At 40.5% G+C, this 13,437-nt stretch overlaps 1 protein-coding gene across 1 annotated transcript in view; it reads left to right on the top strand.

Moving 5' to 3' along the window:
- prrt1b (proline rich transmembrane protein 1B) overlaps positions 1–13,437 on the top strand; it is a 28,773-nt gene that overhangs the window by 2,544 nt on the left and 12,792 nt on the right. The window contains exons 2-3 of the mRNA XM_034296659.1: positions 1,995–2,052; positions 2,778–2,819. The gene's annotated coding sequence lies outside the window, so the exon portion shown is untranslated. The remainder of the gene's footprint in view (positions 1–1,994; positions 2,053–2,777; positions 2,820–13,437) is intronic.

The raw sequence follows: 13,437 nt of genomic DNA on the forward strand, positions 1-13,437 counted from the left end.
CAAAATATTTTTAAGAGCCACATGTGTAAAAATAAAATAAAAATTGCCTGTGTTCTGTGCATAGAATTGATAATAAATACATAGTTTCTGGTTGGCATGAATAATCATTTTCGTATTCAGAGTAGCGGTTTCAAATAAGGCATAGGACAATTCTTAAATTTGTAATAAATAGCATGACAATGATGTAAAAGCCCCTTTTTATTCCATCAAATTTTGATACCTGAGACACACACAAAGTACTTTATTGTCCTTACATTGACTAAGACGTGAGTAAAAATTCAAAATCCACAGGTATTAACTGAAACATTTATTAAAACATGTAAACAATCAAAGCATAATGTCTTCATTTTAACTGCATGAAATTTCATCTAACTGGCTACAGCAGGGAGCTTTCAATAGTAACCCATCTATAGACTTATGGAATGGTTGACAATGCCAAGCTGTCTTTTGGTAAAGAACAATAACAGCACCTGAATAGAATAAGCAAAATAGTGCTTGTAATGTGGAATAAAAAATGTCAATTGAAACAAGATTGGTTTATTGTGTGCCATATTTGTTTTCTTATTAACAAACAATCTTTATTTTAAATGAAGATATTGTGGGAGTGAAGTGCTGAAATTACTTAACACTAACTCTGATAATTACTGAGTTAGCTTCAGCAAGGAAATATTTCTGTTGATAATGAATGTTTGATCTGCTTAGGTAACTAGTAAAACAAATAATGCATTTGGAACAACAGCAGTAATATGAACATAAGTAATGAAATATCCCTGTTAGTACAAATATAAAAAGAATATAAGTACGAGTATATTTGCAAGAGCAAAATGCTATTTCCTTTGGTTCCCTTCTGTGCAGCTCACTAATATCCACACATGTTAATATGAAGTGAACTTGATGTAAAGTTGTGTTCACTCTAAAAGAACAGCGGAGGTGTGTGTGTGTGTGTGGAGATTAGATTAAGTAGTAAATGTATCAAACAGAAAACAGATAGTTAGGTTCCTCTATTGTTCTCTCATATCCCAAATTACCCTAGACATTACCACGTGATTAATTTCATAACTATAGTAGTATATTGTATGTTTAGAACAAAAAAGTGGTAAAAAGCAGCAGAAAAATTTGGACTGCATGTTAAAGCTGTGAAACTCATTAAGGTTAAACAAGGTAGCTGTAGTACTTAACAAGCCAACAATCTGGAAAACCTACAAAGCCTAAATATGAACCTGATAGCAGTCCAGTTCCTATTGGCTGAAATCTTTGGTTCTTAGACAATATCCATTACTCACATGTTACTTTCTAAGATTTTGTTAATTTCATGTCAAACATCTGGATCTGAATCTTATCATAACTGACTGGCAACTCCAAGTAACAGCCACATACAGTATCTCACAAGTGAGTACACCCCTCACATTTGTGTAAATATTTGAGGGCATCTTTTCATGTGACAACACTAAAGAAATGACACTTTGCTACAATGTAAGCCTAGGCCATCTTTATATAGAGCAACAATTAATTTTATTTCAGATCCTCAGAGATTTTTGCCATGAGGTGCCATGTTGAACTTCCAGTGACCAGTATGAGGGAGTGTGAGAGTGATGACACCAAATTTAACACACCTGCTCCCCATTCACACCTGAGACTTTGTAACACTAACAAGTCACATGACACCGGGGAGGGAAAATGGCTAATTGGGCCCAATTTGGACATTTTCACTTAGGGGTGTGCTCACTTTTGTTGCCAGTGGTTTAGACATTAATGGCTGTGTGTTGTGTTATTTTGAGGGGACAGCAAATTTACACTGTTATGCAAGCTGTACACTCACTACTTTACATTGTAGCAGTGTCATTTCTTCAGTGTCACGTTAACATATAATCAAATATTTACAAAAATGTGAGCGGTGTACTCACTTTTGTTAGATACTGTATATGTGCAAGAGGTCTTCTCTGAAATCCCTGAACTAGTATGAAACTGACTGTGATACTCTCTCCTGTGAACAGGTCTGATCCAGTGCAAAATCTGAGGAAAAAGGAGAGGTGCTGGGTGTCTGACTTTAAGGTATGCACTTACATACTTGACTATTAGTTTCTCCTGTGCATTCTGGATACTGAGGTAAGTAATTGATCTCATGATCTTTTGTGATGTTGGTTGTAGCTCTCTCAGACTGCGGCAATCCCTTTCAACTCTGATCAAACAGGTGCAAACGTGTTGCTCCACTGTTCAATCACAAAAGCCGGCTCTTGAATCAGTTTTTGGTGAGCAAGCTCCCTCAAGAGTTGCTCTATGTTATCTGCTGTTGAAAGCCTACGGCAGTTGTGAATATCCATGATTTCCAACAATTCTTCTTGGTCAACACCTTGAAAATCTGAATGACAAGATTCAAAGATCACTCGCTCAGACTCTGACACATAGTTGGAAAAAGCTGTCTACAAGATCAGTCTCCACAAAGCCCAAAACAGCTTGCTCCAGAAATACAGGTGCAAGTTTTACAGGAAGGTACACAAATCCATTGAAGGAGGCTGGGGTAATTCTTAAGGCAGTTCCTGATAAAGAGGCAGAGTATCATAAAGACTGGTGTGCTCCATCCTAGTGATGCTTTCTGTGTGGAGGGTTACAATGCCACTATCCTCTAAAGCTTCCACATGAAGTAATGTTTCATGTTCTGGCAAAATAGATGCAGTTTGGTTGACTGTGGTGTAGAGAAGGGAAACACTCACTGCTTGCATTTGCAAATATTGTGCTGGTTCCAACATAAATTATATCAGAAGTATTTATCTCCACAGCATCTGTTTCTGAAGTGTCTGGAGAGCGGCGATGGACATCAGGTCTGTAATGTGCCTTTCACCTTCTTGTACAGTTGCATCACTATTCTCCTCCAGATTTATATCATTGGGAATGTCTCTTTTTGGTTGTTAAATAGAAACGTAAGACCGGGAATTTTGTCTCTTCATACAGTTCCCAGACTGTGATGCTATCCTCTAAAGAATGCAGCTGAAAGTCAGTTAAATCAATGTCAAAATCAGTAAGGCTCCCCACTGCATTTTTTCCACCCCGAAAAAACAACTGCATAGCCTTTTCAATCAAGTTCTGTTTTTGATTGGTTCCCCCACCCTTTTTGGTGTGTACCTACACAAAATCCCCTTCCCTGAAATGCATCCAACCAATCTAAAATTTTCTATGATTCTTCTGAGCATTCTTTAGAGGGGTTAGATGCTCTCTCTCAGACACATGAATACCTTTGTTTCTTGAGATCCTTCCTCCAAGTCGCTCAAAGATCTTTTCGATTCCCTTCTCAGACATTCCAAATTCTAGGTCTCATAAATGCTTTTCCACTCCTTTCCACAATACATATCTGAAATACCATGATTTTCATTTATTTGTGAGAATAATTGTATTATGTGACCGTTTTATGCTGTTATTGTTTTCCAAAGAAAGGAACCAGCCATGGAGTGATTGGAGTCATTGATTTCGTTATAAGTAGGATGTATAGCTATTAGCTAGCCATCTATAATAATCTTTGTACAACAGTACACTTTAGTTCCGTTACAAACGTTTTGTTGCCAACTTTATCTCAGCAAAATTGTAATGGCCGGCGTGAAATTTACATTTGGATACGATAGAGAGCTGTAGGGACAACCAGTAACCCCTGTGGTGTAGTGGGGACATCCCTGTTCTGCAATATTCTGACATCCCTGTTCTGCAATATTCTGACCCTGGTTCAATTCCCCTCTGAGATGTTTCAAATATTGTATTTCAGAAATGTTTGTCCACTCAGTACTTTTCACCCTTCACACAACAATATATATCCCCTCTGTAATACCATGATTCTCATATGTTTAGGGGAAGAATTGTTTTACGTGACCCTTATATACTGTTATTGTTTTCCAAAGACACATCAGCCATGAAGTGATTGGAGTCATTGTTTTCGTTATAAGTAGGATGTATAGCTATTAGCTATATAGTCTTTGTGCAAGACTACTCTTTAGTTCCGTTAATAAATGTTATTTTGTCCATGTTATTTCAGCAAAAATTTAATGGCTGAGGTAAAAGTTGCATTCTGCTGTTTAAATAGTGTAATGATTAAAGACAGTCTGCCACATAGAAAACCAGGGATTGAAACCTGCCAGCGACAACAATATTCATCCCTCCTAATCGGCTAAACAAGGATTGCCTGGTTCCTTTTCTGGTTTCAAAATCTTTTTGTTTTGTTTTGATTTCCTCTCCTTCGATTGGACATCCTGACTACTAGCGGCATTGGGCATTTTTAAATAGCATAACATTTCTCTAGTGAGAGCATGCTGTGTGATGTTTCCTGTGCCCCGATTGGCCCCCTGAAACGCTGCTCGCAGCATTAATAATTTTTCCTTCCGTCTGCAGTATCCAAAAACAGCCAGTCGATCCCCATAGGATGGCAGATGTTCTTAGCTGGTCATCTGTCATAAGATGAATGACACTGGAATCCAATAATTATTTTTTTGCGAAATCTTAGGTCAAGTGCATTCAATAATAATAATGAACAGCCTGCTACACCAGATATTATTTACAAAGCTGTTCAAAACTTAGGGTTATTTAATGTTTGTGTGATTTGTCAAAATTAAGCATTTTCTATATCAACTACCTTCTCCTGTTCCATTGGCTTTATGTTTTCCTCAGCCACATGCCCTGACCTTAAGTAGTCACTTAGATGACGCATCTTCTGAAAGTTCAATAATCCTCTGCACCTCTGTCATCGCACGATGATTTCTAGAATGAATAAATTAAAGTGCTAATTTTAATAAATCTTTAAAATGCTATACTATATTTAATGAAGAATACAAATAGAGTACACTAAATAGGCCTATGTAAAATTTTTAGATTTTTTTAAATATACGTCATGTCATAACGAGAACTTGTTAGTTGAAACTGATGTGCGGGTTAACCGAACGTCGAGCCGCACTTCAACAGTTCTTGCAGAGCACGCCTTAATTAGCTAGCAAATATACATAGCCTACGACATGTAGTCTACGACTGTAGCTCTGCAAACAAAGACATTACATGACTACACTCTCAAACAGCTAATGAAAGCATTCCTTCAGAAAAGCCAATGTAAATAAGCCTACAGGAAATGAGAAACGCTAAGGCCTGACAAGCTGTCCAAACGAGGAAAATATCAAGAATTCATACAGTTTGGATTCACTTGCTTTACCATTAATGATCATCCCCAATGCGTTCTTTGCTCAGATGTTCTCGCACACAAAAGTTTAAAGCCGTTGAAACTGAAAAGACATTTGCAAACCAGGAATCCCTCTATGTTATTTCCGCAGAGGGCAGGAGACTTTCACCAGCCTGTTTTGGGCTGCGTGATGAGGTGCACCTTTTCCAGTCCACTGGTGGATTTATCAAGCACCGGTCTAATTACGTGGTTCTAGACTCAACAGGTAGCCGAGATATCCATGCAATAATCAATGCTATCCATGCTAGCTGTGCCACCTAGGCATATGAGGTGCTTGTTGTAACTGAGAATATTCGGTATTCCATTAGCATGTACCCCAGAATAGCTAGCTAAACTACAGAAGACAACTCAGTGCACATGTACAATATGACAATATCCACAGGCTTTTCAACAACATAGCAAGTCTTCATGGTACTATGTTAAGTTACATTTACAATTAGTATGATATTAAAGCTGTGATAACACTTAACTTAAAGAAAGAGTGAAGGCTGATGTAGCCGCATTTGAGTATGGCCAGGCAGGTGAAGGGACCTTTGAAGAAAAAACAGTGCCACTGAGCGCACTTTTTATCTCATAGTTTTAGACATTGTATGTCATAATTATGACTTTTTCTCTAATAAGTTGGACTTTTTCTCTAAATTTTCATCCTCCCAATTTAATTTTTTATCAATATTTTGTTCTTTTACTGGCGGAAATTGGCTTCCATATAATAGTGATTTATTTTGATGGGTGAATATATGCGTACTCATATTCGGCTATTGATGGTATCACACCCGTGTTTGAAGCATTGTTAGAGGCATTATTGTTCCATGTCGCTCTCCCATTTTCCCAGTTGAAATAAATAAATAAATAAAACAACCCACTGCGTGGCGATTCGTTCCCAATCGCTGTCACGATTTTAGTTGAAAATAATAATTGCAACATTCCATGTTGCATTGCTGCAATTCTCCCTTATTCAGTTAGGAAGCACATTATTTTGGGATCTAGGTTTTGTGCTAAAGATTGTTATACAAATGAGTGCAACAGCCCATAACAGGAATGAGGTTGCTGATTTGGTGTTTTCCCCAGCACCTGGCAATAGTCTGTTTTTGTGTAGCATTTTGCCTATACGTTAGAGAACAACATAACATGGACAGGCTTGATATTGGTGGTCATGTCTGTTTTCACAGTTCAGCCATAATATTTACGAATTTTAGAATTTCAACACAAATGTTACGTTGCTGTGTACATCGCTGTATAACATACCAATGGCATAGGATAGGGAAATTATCTTTTCACCTTAAGTGATATTATGATATTAAGACTATGTATACTATAGCCAGACTGAACAACACATCCGTTTTTTAAAGGTGCCTAGTTTAGGTAGGAGGGATAATCACTCAATTCATCCAACTCAGAACATTCAAATCACATCCATCTCCTGTCATTACTGGTGTTCCCTAGGGCTCTGTCCTGCCCTTCTGTTTATCATCTAAGTACTTCCTCTTGGTCATATCTTTCGTAAATTCAATATCCATTTCCACTGCTATGCGGATGACTCCCAGCTATACCTGTCAACTAAATCTAACTCAACCCTCCCACCCACATCCCACTTTGATTGCTTAACGAAAATCAAATCCTGGTTTTCTTGCAACTTCCTCAAACTTAATGACAAAACGGATGTTCTCCTCATTGGCAGCAAATCCACTCTGACAAAACATGACAATTTCTCGCTTTCCATTGATAACTCCTCAGTTTCTCCCTCCCCTCACGTTAAGAGTCTGGGTGTCATCTTCGACAGCACACTTTCATTTCAAGCTCACATTAATAATGTGACTAGGTGAGCATACTTCCATTTACGTAACATCAATCATCTCCGTCCGTTTCTCACACCCACTAGTACAGCCATTCTCGTTCATACCCTGGTTACATCCCGTATCGATTACTGTAACTCTCTTCTCTTCAGTCTTCCTCTCAAACTTATACAAAAACTTAAACTGGTTCAGAACTCAGTCGCTCGTATCATCACCAGAACATCTTCTATTAATCACATCACTCCTGTTCTTCTGCAGTTACATTGGATCCCTGTAAAGTACCGCATTGATTTTAAGATTCTGCTCCTCACCTTCAAGACCATTCACAACCTCGCTCCTCTGTACCTCACTGACCTCCTTCATATCAACATGCCCACCCGTACTCTCAGGTCTTCTTCTATTCACTTCACTATACCTCCTGCCCGTTTGATCACTATGGGGTTTAGAGCCTTTAGCCGCTCTGCCCCTTGCCTCTGGAATTCTCTTCCAGCAGACATCCGTAACATCAACTCACTTTCATCTTTTCACACTGGCATATCCAACATGATCACTTTTCATCTGCTTATAGCAATGTTCATCATCACAATTCATCGGCTTTTAGTATTGTTGTTTGTTTTTATCTTTATTGTGATTTATGTCTTGTATGGTGACCTTGAGTGCTTAGAAAGGCCCCTAAGAATAAAATGTTTTATTATTTATTATTTAAGAGGTAGTAACATTTTTACCTAACAATGCTAACATGGTTGGTCATTTCACATTTGATTCCTAGACTGATACGGAGGTGCAGCTGTAGCCTACATTTTTTAACAGGCATGGTCATATGGTTCAACTTGAGGCTAGGTAGGAGTGTCCTCGCTGACAGTCTGGTCAGCCGGCATTCCCCGGTGGAGGGTACCATATTATTTGGTTAGGTCTGCTCGGTAATAACGAGAATTTCTAATATGTTTCATTGTGTAGAAGTTTTTACATATGACCTAATGAGGGACGTGTGTGAGTGTTGTTGCATGTTTTCTATACTACCCTTGGTGTACAAGTTTTGTCTGCATTGTAGTCTGGATGTTATATCCACGCCTGGTCACAATGTTTATTTTAATTTTTCATGCACCTCCTGGTATTATCCCTCGTGTTTGGCTGATGGAGAGATAACAGGGAGGAGGTATGATATGTCTGATGATTATTAATTATTAGGGATTATCATATTGGTATGTTACGTAGGCGCTACATGAAACAAAAGTTTTTTCCTGTTTGTATAGTAACAGCAGAATATTGGCATCTGCAATGGCTCATACTTTTCCATTCACATAATCTGTTTTAAATTTGTTTTAGAAATTGTTTTGTTTAAAGTAAGATAGAGGTAACAGTTTTTTAAGCACAGTCAAGACTGACCAGATATGGAAACACATATCAACCAAAAAGGTTCTGGAACATTTGATATAGACTATGATGGAAAACTTGCCTTGTTAAGGCGTAGGTTTCAACCTAAGGATGGGATCTGTGAGATCCTCTTGTTCTCAGGACTTATCTATTATCTCCATTCCTTGGGAGTTGACGGAACAATACCCATTGGATGAAAGTCTGATGGCATGTTGCCTGGCCTTACCCAGTTGTGTTGCAGTTATACACTCACCTAAAGGATTATTAGGAACACCATACTAATATTGTGTTTGACCCCCTTTCGCCTTCAGAACTGCCTTAATTCTACATGGCATTGATTCAACAAGGTGCTTAAAGCATTCTTTAGAAATGTTGGCCCATATTGATAGGATAGCATCTTGCAGTTGATGGAGATTTGTGGGATGCACATCCAGAGCACGAAGCACCCGTTCCACTACATCCCAAAGATGCTCTATTGGGTTGAGATCTGGTGACTGTGGGGGTCATTTCAGTACAGTGAACTCATTGTCATGTTCAAGAAACCAATTTGAAATTATTCAAGCTTTGTGACATGGTGCATTATCCTGCTGGAAGTAGCCATCAGAGGATGGGTACATGGTGGTCATAAAGGGATGGACATGGTCAGAAACAATGACCGTGGCATTTAAACGATGCCCAATTGGCACTAAGGGGCCTAAAGTGTGCCAAGAAAACATCCCCCACACCATTACACCACCACCACCAGCCTGCACAGTGGTAACAAGGCATGATGGATCCATGTTCTCATTCTGTTTATGCCAAATTCTGACTCTACCATCTGAATGTTTCAACAGAAATCGAGCCTCATCAGACCAGGCAACATTCTTCCAGTCTTCAACTGTCCAATTTTGGTGACCTCGTGCAAATTGTAGCCTCTTTTTCCTAATTGTGTGTTGTGGCTTCACAAATGCTTTGCTGCATACCTCGGTTGTAACAAGTGGTTATTTCAGTCAAAGTTGCTCTTTTATCAGCTTGAAACAGTCGGCCCATTCTCCTCTGACCTCTAGCATCAACAAGGCATTTTCACCCACAGGACTGCCGCATACTGGATGTTTTTCCCTTTTCACACCATTCTTTGTAAACCCTAGAAATGGTTGTGCGGGAAAATCCCAGTAACTGAGCAGATTGTGAAATACTCAGTTCGGCCCGTCTGGCACCAACAACTATGCCATGCTCAAAATTGCTTCTTTCCCATTCTGACATTCAGTTTGGAGTTCAGGAGATTGTCTTGACCAGGACCACACCCCTAAATGCATTGAAGCAACTGCCATGTGATTGGTTGATTAGATAATTGGATTAATGAGAAATTGAACAGGTGTTCCTAATAATCCTTTAGGTGAGTGTATGTTCAATAGGTATACGTTCAACATCACAAATCCCTTTCAGTGACATTATGCCACCAACTGGAAACAGGCATCTGAGCATGAGAGCAGCCCTTCCCACACCCATTGAGGCCCACTGCACCACATCAAGCCTGGGGATTGGGTAGTCAGCAAGGACTGCAAAACAAAGCACTGGAGCAAGCTACCCTGGTTTGGGGCCATACCAGGTTCAACTGAGTCTCCTGTCAAGGAAGCTGAAAGAGGAACCTGGGTCCAAGCCACACACTGCAAGAAGGCTCCAGCGTTAGAAGATACAGCAAAAGAAGGGCAAAATTGAAGTTTACCATAAGAGCGGTGCAAGACAAATGCTAGTAACCTCTGTACTCCAACACATCCTGCGACCATGGTGCCAGAGAGACAAGGACCATGGAGACCCTTCAGGAGGACCAGAGGAATAAAATGCACCACCGGGTGCCTGCTGATTTTAAGTATTGTTGTTGTCATTCCGATAGTGTGGACCTTCACACCACACTATGATAAACAAGGACAGATTGTAAATATGACACATAATGAGAAAAGGCCCAAACCACAAATACATGTAGGAAGCAGATTTGAACAAACTAAGTCAATCTCTTGTGACATGATTAACTGCCCCCTAATGGAGATTGCTAGGTACTGACAAGCCCAGTTTTAAAAGATAATAAGGGGAATTGGACCCACCTAAATACAGGAGGGAGCTATGGTAGACTGGCAGGCACCCGGTTGGGGGCATAAATGACCACACCTGATAAGGACCGTTATACCCCGTTAGCCACTCCTGACCAGCCGAGTAAGGTCAAATTAAATCTGGTCTATTGGGTGATAGTAGAATTTAACAATCACCATCGTCCTATGGGAGTGAACAGATACACATTATTTAGGTTAACCTACAATGAGCAAATAGGAGCACGTGGCTATATTGTAAGGATGCAAATGACCCTAGTGCAGTCGCACTATGGAGGATGAAGCCAGATCAGGACCTGTAATCCCTTACTTTCAGATTTTTTTTGTTCATATTTATGCAGTGCTTAACTATATCCCATGGGAAATGTATACCAACTTAGATTCAATGACCATCGCCTTGCATAATTGTTCCAGTGCTGCCACACCAGAGAATCTCCACTTGGGTGATTGTGCCCAGAACTGGTCACCAATATCTGTTTATGAACTGCATAACAGCTAGCTCTGCATTACAGACAGACTTCAGGAGCCACAAGGAGTTTAAAACATTTTGATTGTCCCGCCATGACTCAAACCAACTTCGCGGCTCTAGGAGCTTTGCCGGAGTAGGTCTATATAGTCTGTGATGGGAAAGCATGCCGTTGCATTCCTAAAGAGACAGGTGGGTTGTATTTGATGTTATTGCCTTTTTACTTGTTGTATGTAATCATCATGTTTAATAAAAATGTGTGATTCAAGGGTTACGGCACAGGTACTAGTCTAGACACATGCCAACGACGACACAGAACCAGGCATTCCAGACCGGTTTCCCTTCCCTAACTATTGAGACACAGGTACTAGTCTAGACACATGCCAACGACGACACAGAACCAGGCATTTCAGACCTGTTTCCCTTCCCTAACTATTAAGACACAGGTACTGGTCCAGACACATGCCAACGATGACCCAGAACCAGGCATTACAGACCTGTTTCCTTTCCCTAACTATTAAGACACAGGTACTGGTCCAGACACATGCCAGTGATGACCCAGAACAAGGGCATTCCAGACCTGTTTCCCTTCCTTAATTATTGGAATGATGATATCATGGATGACTACAATGTTTTTAGTTTATTGATAGTTGCAGCCTGAGGCCTGTTAATTTGATGCTTGTATGTCCATGAGTAAATCGTTTATGAATTGACATCAAAAGTTGTTTTATGTCAAAAGGGTGGATTGATATAGAAATGTGTTGAACTAATCTGGTAGGGCCTTTTACAGATGTATAGGGGAGTAGAGAATTGGTTTAGTATTAGGTTTAGTATTAGGCTAATTAGAAATGGACCAAATCTGTATTTAGCCAAGTAGGAAGAATGCAAGATATGTTTATGGTGTCGTAGTTAAGAGGGAGACAAGACATGAGTGGACTATTGAAGTCAAGAGGTCTTTGTAAAATGAAGGTGGACAACTTGCATTTGGGTGAAACCTTGGGCACAGAGAGAAACTGATAAGAGAATAAACCTAACTGGTTTAGACCAGATTAACATGTATTGATGAAATGTCAAATCGGCCCTGGTCTCACCTGGCTTTGGATGTGTTCCGGCTTCACGGGTTTCCCTGCAATGTTGTTTCGGACCAGGGTCTACAATTCACCTCTGCGGTGTGGAAGGCCTTCTGTACGGCCATCGGCGCAACGGTCAGTCTATACTCTGGCTTCCATCCCCAGACCAACAGGCAGGCCGAATGGGCCAACCAGGAAGTGGAGACCACTTGCCTCTGGCCAATATAAAACACACCTGTTCCCGATTCCACAACTCATTGGCAGTATTTATGCATTTAAGTCAGGTATCCAGGACCTGCAGTAACCCGCTATTTCCAGGAAGACTGCATTTGAACCTCGTCTGGTAGGGACGGCGTGGGGCCTTGATAGCTGCCACTCAGTTTGGAGAGATGAGGGAACATGTTCCAGAGCACACCAGTGCAGTTTAGATGTCAATACCTTGTGGCCGTTTGCAGCTTCCTGAGCAGTACCAGTACAGTCCTCAGTACAGGCTTCTCCTGATGGGGAGACAACTATCAGGTTATCAGCCTACTGGATGAGGGTGCTACCCTGAAGGAAATCAAAAGTAGCAAAATCTTTTTAACATTGTCCATGTAAGGAGGGGCCGTCAGGCCAAAACTCCTTTGATGGCTTCCTTAGAGAGTGGGTACTAGTCAGGGCCATGCTCAGACCTTTTGAGGGGCTAAGGGCCAAAATGACAAAAAAGGCTTTCCCGGATATACCCCAGCAGCATAACGGACGTTAGATGCCATGCGCCCATCAGTTTCTGCAATGTGCTTCACGCAGACAGACGACGCATTCATTGCTCATGTGACGTAGGTGGTGTAGACGAATGACGCATGTTACGGACGATGCATGTTCGTCTGAGTGAATGACTCGTCACACAGTTTGAATATGGGCATCGATGGCCAAGAAGAGCCTTTGTTAATTTGTTCTGTTTGTCTTTTGTTTATCGGCCATTGTTTGGGATTAGCTTTGTGTTTGCTGCCCTTAAGTTTACGGTTTGACTTTCCTTTTGTTGTTTTCTGTTTTGTGTTGACAAAACGAACATTAAAAGGATGTTCTATATGTTAGGTTGCCGTTTGACTCAAAACACAGAGACAACACACACTGAGGCAGATAGCTGTCAGAGATGTTTATTTGAACAGTCAAACTTAATGCGAAAAGGGGGAGTTTGGGCAGTGCAGCTTCTGGATTGTAGTGAAGCACGAGGCAGGCGGAGAGGAATCCAAGGAAGAACTGAGAATCGGAGTGGGCAGTCTGAGAAAGTCCAGTGTAGACTAATGATCTGGCATCGAAGAGGTGAACAGCCTGGGTAGATATACTGCAGAGGTGATGAATGGAATGAGCTGCAGCTGTATGGATACTGTGCAGGAGTGAATGGCCACACTCCTTGACCTAGTTCCTCAGGTGCAGACGAACACAACACGGACAAAGACAACAG

Source organism: Esox lucius, chromosome 13 (assembly GCF_011004845.1).
Source record: "Esox lucius isolate fEsoLuc1 chromosome 13, fEsoLuc1.pri, whole genome shotgun sequence".
Classification (NCBI taxonomy): Eukaryota; Metazoa; Chordata; class Actinopteri; order Esociformes; family Esocidae; genus Esox; species Esox lucius.